This window comes from Pleurodeles waltl, chromosome 10 (assembly GCF_031143425.1).
Source record: "Pleurodeles waltl isolate 20211129_DDA chromosome 10, aPleWal1.hap1.20221129, whole genome shotgun sequence".
Classification (NCBI taxonomy): domain Eukaryota; kingdom Metazoa; phylum Chordata; class Amphibia; order Caudata; family Salamandridae; genus Pleurodeles; species Pleurodeles waltl.
In genome coordinates, this window is record NC_090449.1 from 823,581,280 (window position 1) to 823,589,364 (window position 8,085).

The window sequence follows — 8,085 nt, forward strand, 5'->3', positions numbered from 1 at the left end:
ATGTCTACGATTTTGAGGTGAAAGTAGTTGGAGTGGGAGTTGCAAAGGTTTTGGGTGTGAGGGGGAATCGATGATGCTGGATTTGGGTTTGGTGAGCTCTTTGACTATGGCAAAGAGTTCCTTGCTGTTGTGTGAGTTATTGTCTATGTGATCTTTGTAGAAGGACCGTTTGGTGGTCCGTATGAGTTGGTAGTGTTTGCGTATGGCTGTTTTGAGGGTGGAGAAATTGCTCATTGAGGGTTCTTGGCCCCATGCTTTCTCAGTTTTGCGGCATTCATGTTTGGAGGCTTGGAGTTCTGTGGTGAACCAGGGGGCGGTCTTGATGGTGCGGGTGTTGTTGTTTCTTTTCAATGGGGTGAGGGAGTCGGTGCAGGTTGTTAACCATTGTGTGAGGTTGTGGGCGGCAGTGTTGGGGTCGTTGGTGATGGGGGTGGAACTTGTGTGAGCTTGGCAATCAGGTGTTCTTTGGAGATCTTGTCCCACTTTCGGTAGGGTGTGGCAAAGGTGCCAGAGGGTCCAAAGCGCTCAACTGATCCTGCTTGTCCTTCTTCTGGTGATCAGTTACCCTTCCCCTCATCCTGGGTCAGGCGGAAGCTGCTGCTAGGGAGGGCGGCCACCCCCCTGCCTTCGGGGAGTGGCTCCTCCTTAGTACAGCAGCTTATAACACAGAAGGGGGTCCCCGCTGGGGATTTCAGGTGGCCACCAGCTGTGACCGTTTCAGAGGAGAGCCAGGGTCCTGGAAGGGCACTCTCCTCACCACTGCATGTCATGGCCCGCCCCTTCTAGGTGCCTGCTCTGTACAAACACAGTCTGCCCTGCCCAGGAGGTAGAAATGAGATCACTCACCACACGCTCTTCAGGATTTAGTGCAGCGCTCACCACGCGCTTTTCAGGATCTGGTCCAGCCCTCACCATGCGCTTCTCAGGATCTAGTTCAGCACTCACCACTTACTTCTCAGGTTCTAGTCCAGTGCTCACCACACACTTTTCGGGATCTAGACCAGCGCTCACCACACGCTTCTCAGGATCTAGTCCAGCACTCACCACGCGCTTCTCAGGATCTAGTTCAGTGCTCACCACGTACTGTTAAGTGTACTGCCGGGCTGGACTCAAGCATCTACAGTCCATTATGGGGCAACCTGTTCCAGGAGAATACTTGGGAGCACAATCGGAACAGGCAGGCAAGCACACACAAAAGGGGGCTGGGATGGCGGTTCCTCCTGGCAGTCCAGGCCAGGGAGCACTGGCCGCAGGGCAACAAACAGAAAAGAGATCCTGATGAGTCCTTTCTGCTACCCAGCAGACACCAGGCAGCAGGGCAACAGACAGAAAGGCAGTCCAGATGAGTCCTTTGTGCAGGCCAGTAGCCCCTCTTACAGAGGTTCAGTCCTAGTTCCAAAAGTGTTCTGAAAATGTGGAGGACAGCCCCCTGTACTTATACTCATTTTGCACGCCTCCACCAAAAGGGGGAAGGGGCCCCAACCAGCACTAACCAGTTCCAGGAATGTTCTCTCTGTCTCTCTCTGTCTCCAGGCATCAGTGGGGGGTAAACAAGCGCTTTGTGTGAGGCCAGGGCACAGCCTTTACAAATGCAGGTGTGCCCCGCCTCTCCTTCTCCCAACCCAGGAAGACCATTCAGTATGCAGATGCACTCTTGTGACACCTCCACCCTCCCTGTGTACAGGCAGTCTGAAAAGTATGCACAAAGCCCAGTTGTCACTCTGCCCCAGACGTGGATTGGAGGGAAGCTGCAGAACACCATTGTCATAAGCACAGAGCAATGCTCACTTTCTAAATGTGGCATTTCTATAATGGCAATAAAAAATCCACCTACACCAGTAAGCGGCACTTCTCACTACCATTCCAACCATACCAAACATGCCTACGCCACCCCTCATAGATCAGATAATACCACTTATTTAGGACATTGTTATGACATTTCCAATGCAGTCCTATGAGAGAGGCAGCACTCACAGTAGTGAGAAACTAAATAGGCTGTTTGTCACTACTAGAACATGTAGTACATAAAGACCTATGTCCTACTTTTTACATACACAGCGCTCTGCCCATAGGGCCTACCTTAGGGGGGACTTATATGTAGTAAAAAGGGAGTTCCAGGCCTGGCAAGTAAATTTAGACGCCAGGTCCCTGAGGCAGTTAACTATGCACGCAGGCTCTGTGGTAGCAGGCCTGAGACAGGTTTGAAAGTCTACTTCTGTGGGTGGTGCACACTGCGCTGTAGGCCCACTAATAGCATTTAATTTACATGCCCTGGGTATAAGAATACCACTGTACAAGGGACTTACAGGTAAATTAAATGTGCCAATTAGGTGTAAGCCAATCATACCAAGTTTAGTAGGGAGACAACATGCACTTTAGTACTGATCAGCAGTGGTAAAAAGTGCCCAGAGTCCTAACTTCAACAAAAAGGGTGAGAAAAATAGGAGGAGGAAGGCATAATGTTCGGGGATGATCCTGTAAAAAGGGCCAGGTCTAACAGTTATCTCCTGATATTTTCTTTCCTCTTCCAGGCACAAGATCTCTGTCAAGGAGCCATGGGTGTCTAATCTGACAGGAAACCCAGGCTCCGCCTACGCACCTTTTGGTTGGTGCCCCTCCCCCCTCTGCTTAAAAAGGTTGCAAGTGTTCTATCAATTGCTGGGTTTAAGGCTGCTTTATCTGAAATGGTTGGCCTACGGACTCCACCCTCATCTTAGCCCTGGTAGCATGGTCAATATGACTTTTCAATCCTTGCTACCACATATAGTCATTCACGAAGTGTGGAGGAAACCACCCCGCAGAATTTGAGCCTGTAGCAACCCTGGGTCAAACACTGGATTGCCCTCTGAATTCAAAATCATTGCCTGTATGTTTATGTTTATCAGCTTTTTCATTGTTAGCCACAGGAGTGTTAATGTTGTACACATCATCCAAGTACATATCATGTGCACCACGTAAATCCCCACCCAAATGATTTCCAGTTTGAAATATATATATATATATATATATATATATATATATATATATATATATATATATATATACACACACACACACACACACACACTGAAAAAAAACAAAGGTTACAAGGATATTTTAGTTACAAAACAGATTATTTTTTTTTAAACATAGAAATTCACTCAAAAAAAGGTTACAGGAAAGTTATATTTAGGCTCACATTTTTAAAGTACAAAACCATAGAAATGCACCAGTTATAGTTAGAGTTACCTCAAGTAACTATAACTCGTGTCCTAAGGTAACTTAGCGCCCCCGCCATTCACTGTTTTTTCTGTCAACATTTTTTACTGCAAATGTTACATTGATATTATAAATGATGCTATGAAAGGTGGCATGATTGCCATAATGTTATGGGGTATTTGCAGTACACTAACTATAACTGGTGAATATAACTGGTGGATTTCTATGTTTTTGTACATTTTAAATGTGTCCCTAACTATAACTTCCATGTAACCTTTGGTTTTTAAGCGAATTTCTAGGTTTTTATTTTATTCTATTTTGTAACTATAAGGTCCCTGTAACCATTGTTTTCTTCAGTGAATTTCTATTTTTTTTTAACATATAGTAATTTTAATTAAAATAGGTTAAACCAACCACCAGCCTTAAGGCTTCCCCTACAGAGCCAATGCTTCAGCAAGCATGGAGCTGCTTTGACAGTAGCTCCATGCTTGCTGAAGCATTTCATCTCTGTCCTCTGCACTCATGCGGAGGACAGAGATGAAAGCTCTGCTGTTTCACATCGGGACCTGCTTTAAAGGTCCCGCTGTCAAACAGCAGAGTGTTTGCTGTGGCTTGGCTACAGCCAAGCTATAGCAAACAGTTATGACCCCGGGGTGGGCACTCCGGGACAGAGCGGGAACCAGCCCTAGGAGGTGGCAGTCCCAAGGACCACCAGAGGTGAAAGAGGGTGGGCATGCGGCCCCCCTCCAACGTGAAGACAGCCCTGGGGGTGGTGGTCCCTGGGGCTAATGAGGGTCCCATAGGGACCCCCTTTCTTTTTTTAAATATTTGCCCTGGGTGTGGTGCTCCCTGGGGCGGGGTGGGGGGTCACACAGTCCCCCCGCTCCAACTACAGTGTTGCCCCAGGGGGTAGTCCCCAGGGCAGCAGGAGGGGGCCAGACGCCCCCTGCAGTTTACACTAAAGCCCTGGGGAGGTGGCGATCCCCAGGGCAGCGGGGGACACAGGCCTCTCCGCATCCAAAAACAAAAGCCCAGGGGAGGTGGTGGTCCACGGGATCATTGGGAGGGGGTCAGGAGGACCCCGTAACGTTTTTGTTTCGTTTTTTTAAAAGCCCTCAGGACCTGACCCACCCAGGGACATTAAATTAACAAAGCACGGGAGACTGTGGTTCATTTTATTTTACAAGCAGATGTGCAGAACCACTACATCTCCACTAGTAAAATATAAAAAAATGCTGTTTAGCTCTGGGGTGGGGGACCTTTGGGACTCCACCACCAGAGCTATGGGGTCCGGGTGTCCGTACCCTGGCCCATTCTGTTTATTTTTTACTTTTTTGGGGGGGACTCAGCTTCAGCCAAGTCCCAAGATGACTGACAACACTTCTGTTGTTGAAGTGTTATCAGCCAATCAGATCTCAGCACTAAGTTATTAGGGGTCGCGAATCCTTCACGTCCCTAGATATAAAAATGTGTTTACCCTTAATTTCTCAAAAACTACTAAACAAAATTACACCAAAACAAAAAAAGCACTCTTTCTGGACCTTCCTGCCAAATTTGGTGTAACTCGGTCCAGTCGTTTTTGCGCTTTTGCTGTTTAAAATCCCTACGGAAAAATGAATGAGAAAATGTGTTTTGGAACCCTCCTTTTATCTCAGCTCACCCTGGACGGATCACCCCAAAACTTTCCAGGCAGCAGCTGACAGGACTGCAAATTTTTTGGGAAAGTTTTGTTAAGACTCATCAAGCGGCGCAAAAGATATAAGCAAGTAAAAAAACACGTTTTAAATAGAAACTGGGCTGTAATTATAACTACCTAGTTATATATAGAAATAAATAAATATATATATATATATATACATATATATATATAAAAATATATATATTCCTCCAAACACCACTTAAACTGCCGAACTCTGTTACGACGGGTGCCTCCTTCGTGCATGTGGCATGCACGTAAAATATACAGAACAAATGGCTCTCCTCAAAGGAACCAAGGAGCACATAGAATAGAAATATGGAGAGACTGAAGTCTGTTCTCTTTGGTGACTACACAACTAATTGGAGTAAACTATTTATGGATGTGTGTTTTTACTTGGTAGGAGCGTCACTTTGTAGCCAGCATTTGGAAAAGGAAATGTCCGAAATGCGTCATGCTTGGTGATTGGAATAAAATAATGAAACCAAACCCGGAGAGTGCTCCTTGGTTTCTTTGAGGAGAGTCATTTGTTGTGTGTGTATATAATATGTGTGTATATATATATATATATATATATATATATATATATATATATATATCCCCTGCCATAGGGATATCATTTCTTTTCACAGAATTGAAATGCCACCAACTCTATCGTTTTCATATTCCCATTACTTGACAAGCAGTGCCATGTGCTTACTTTTCATCAATTTTTCCTTCCCCCATGGGTGTGGCCAGAGAACTAGATATGGCAGTTGTCACCAAATTGCCAGTGTCCGTGGCTACATTTTTAAATTATTAAGTCATTGCTTACTTAATAAAATGTGATGCCATATGATCAACATTATTTAACATTATGAATAGTATTCATAAACACAGTTTTATCGGAATTTAAGCAATTGAGCTAGCATTGTTTCATTTTCAATTTAACTTGCACTGAATCAAAACATAATGTGATGCTTCCTGCTAAAAGCAAAAGAATCTGTTGCTATAAATGCACAGAATCAAACATACACTGTAATACACTTGTTTTGCATTGATAGTAGAAGAATTGTTAAAAAAATAAAAAAATAAAAAACACACATCTACGAATTTCCCTCAAGTCTTGGTCTAGAACCTCAAACACCTGGGTGAAGGCTCAATGTTTCCAGCTAGGCCACAGACGCCCTCTTTCAAATGGAAAAAAAAAAAAAAAGAGATAATCTGTTGCCCAAAGCAGGATAGCTACTGATAATTGAAATTGACAAGGCTGAAGGAAGGCTTTGAATGTCCCAGAAATACAATGTAACAAGCTGTTCGCATTGGAAGAGTTCGGCTGAAAAAAACAAACATTAAGTTACAATGTAATCATCCGCCCTCTGCAGCCATTACAAAGCTGAACCAACAATTAATAACACAATCACATTGGTCCTCCTTGCTCTAACCAAACAGCACATAAGCTCTAAATAAAGTTGTGCACGCTCATCAACTCAATAGTTCTACACCCTCATCGCCCACTTCTTTTTCCAGCAGCATGAAAAGGGAAAATGACTTATGAACGGTCCTATTCATACTGTGGGGGCGTGTCTTTGTTGTTACTTCCTGTCTAGGTGAGGAGGATTACGGGAGTTGTATTCGCTTTAAAAATGCTGTAAAAATAAACAGTGAGAAAATAGACTGCATAATATAGGTGTTTGGTCTTGTAATAAAATCACTGTTGTAGCCATAAAAAATAGTTTTCAGTCCGAGTAGAGATGTTACATATTCAGAATTTCAAATTTGATAAACCGAGTACCATTAATTTGAGTAGTTGTAACTTAATTATAGCACCACTAACTATAAAAAAAAAATGAGAAGAACGAAGTTCATAAAACAAACTATTGCTATGTAGGTATACTATTAACCACCCAAGCCCTACAAGATGTAGAACGTGGCATCATATTGGTAGCAATGTGCTTCCGATTTTTTTCCCAGCATCATATTCACTAGTTGAATTTAGCATCTTATTCTGACAGTCTCTTATTCGCAGGCAGCAAACGATTAAAAGAACATTAATTTTACTAAAAATTAACGGAGGGTCTGTGTTATGACAAGAAAGATTCTCTACTACATGAAATGTATATCTCTCGGCACATGAAGAATACAGAAACAATACAATCTGGATAAACATACACATTGTACACCACACTCACTGTCCAAAATTATACAGGGGAAAAAATATTATTCAAAATCCAGTCATACACAGGGGTAGTGCCTGCATGGAAAGCAACATTTAGTGGAGGGTGATTATGATACTACCCAAGAAACAAACTCCTGCTACGGAGGTTTGCTACAAGTCAGTGTAGGCTCCACTAACAACTTAAATGTATGGTTGAAGCGATTTATGTCATGGTCCCCTAAAATGATCTGCTATATACGCACATAGGAAACGGACATCCAGCACAGAGCACACGAAATACTCAAATTACTTTCATTTAGGGGGCTCACTTTAATACCCATTTTCAATTTGAAAAAGTCAACTTTTCTGTTGCAAAACCCATAAAATTGCAGTCACCTGCATGTCAACACGAAAGCCAAAGTTGGATCGGTATTTTCAACCCCTATAGACTTTCGCGCATCTTAGTACAACTCTGCTGTAACAGAACCGTCAAGCCACTCACCCCTGCTTTGTTCCCAAATTCAACAGGACGAACGAAAGACGTGAGAAAGGAGATATGTCTAATTAAAAACTGGGGCGACAGAGACCCAGACTGAGGGGAACCCTAAACAGGCACTCGGGTGATTAGTGACAGAGCACCCGAAAAGGAGCTGTGGCCATGGAAGTCACCAACCCGGCACCTGTAGCTACCGCTGATCAAACGTAAACTTACTCTGCAAATCACCCGCGTTACCAGCCGCTGCAACCAGCACCGGAAGCCCCAATGGACCACCGCATCCCGCCTCACTGACATCAGGGGAAACGCTGTTGACAGAGAAGGAACCAAGACAAACCTATAACTACTAAATTAGCCAAAATTTAGCAACGATTGTAATAATCCAATTGGTTGAGTTTTGCTAAAAGAAACATATTTGCTATTACTATTAAATGGTCAGTTCTGTGTTTCCTGTTTCGAAGCACCCCTACTCAGTGGACCATCCATGTGTTGCTAAGAAACGAAGACACGAGGTAGACGCCGGAAGCGTGCTATAAAATGGGCAAACGCCAATCGTGT

At 43.8% G+C, this 8,085-nt stretch overlaps 1 protein-coding gene across 2 annotated transcripts in view; it reads right to left on the minus strand.

The window, feature by feature from the left end:
* ULK4 (unc-51 like kinase 4) overlaps window positions 1–7,843 on the minus strand; it is a 1,615,551-nt gene extending 1,607,708 nt beyond the window's left edge. The window contains exon 1 of one of the 2 annotated variants that reach the window (XM_069211486.1): window positions 7,744–7,843. The gene's annotated coding sequence lies outside the window, so the exon portion shown is untranslated. Of the gene's footprint in view, window positions 1–7,533; window positions 7,667–7,743 lie in introns of those variants that run through there. The other variant, XM_069211487.1, reaches the window with a different exon arrangement.
* Window positions 7,844–8,085: the final 242 nt, after the last annotated feature.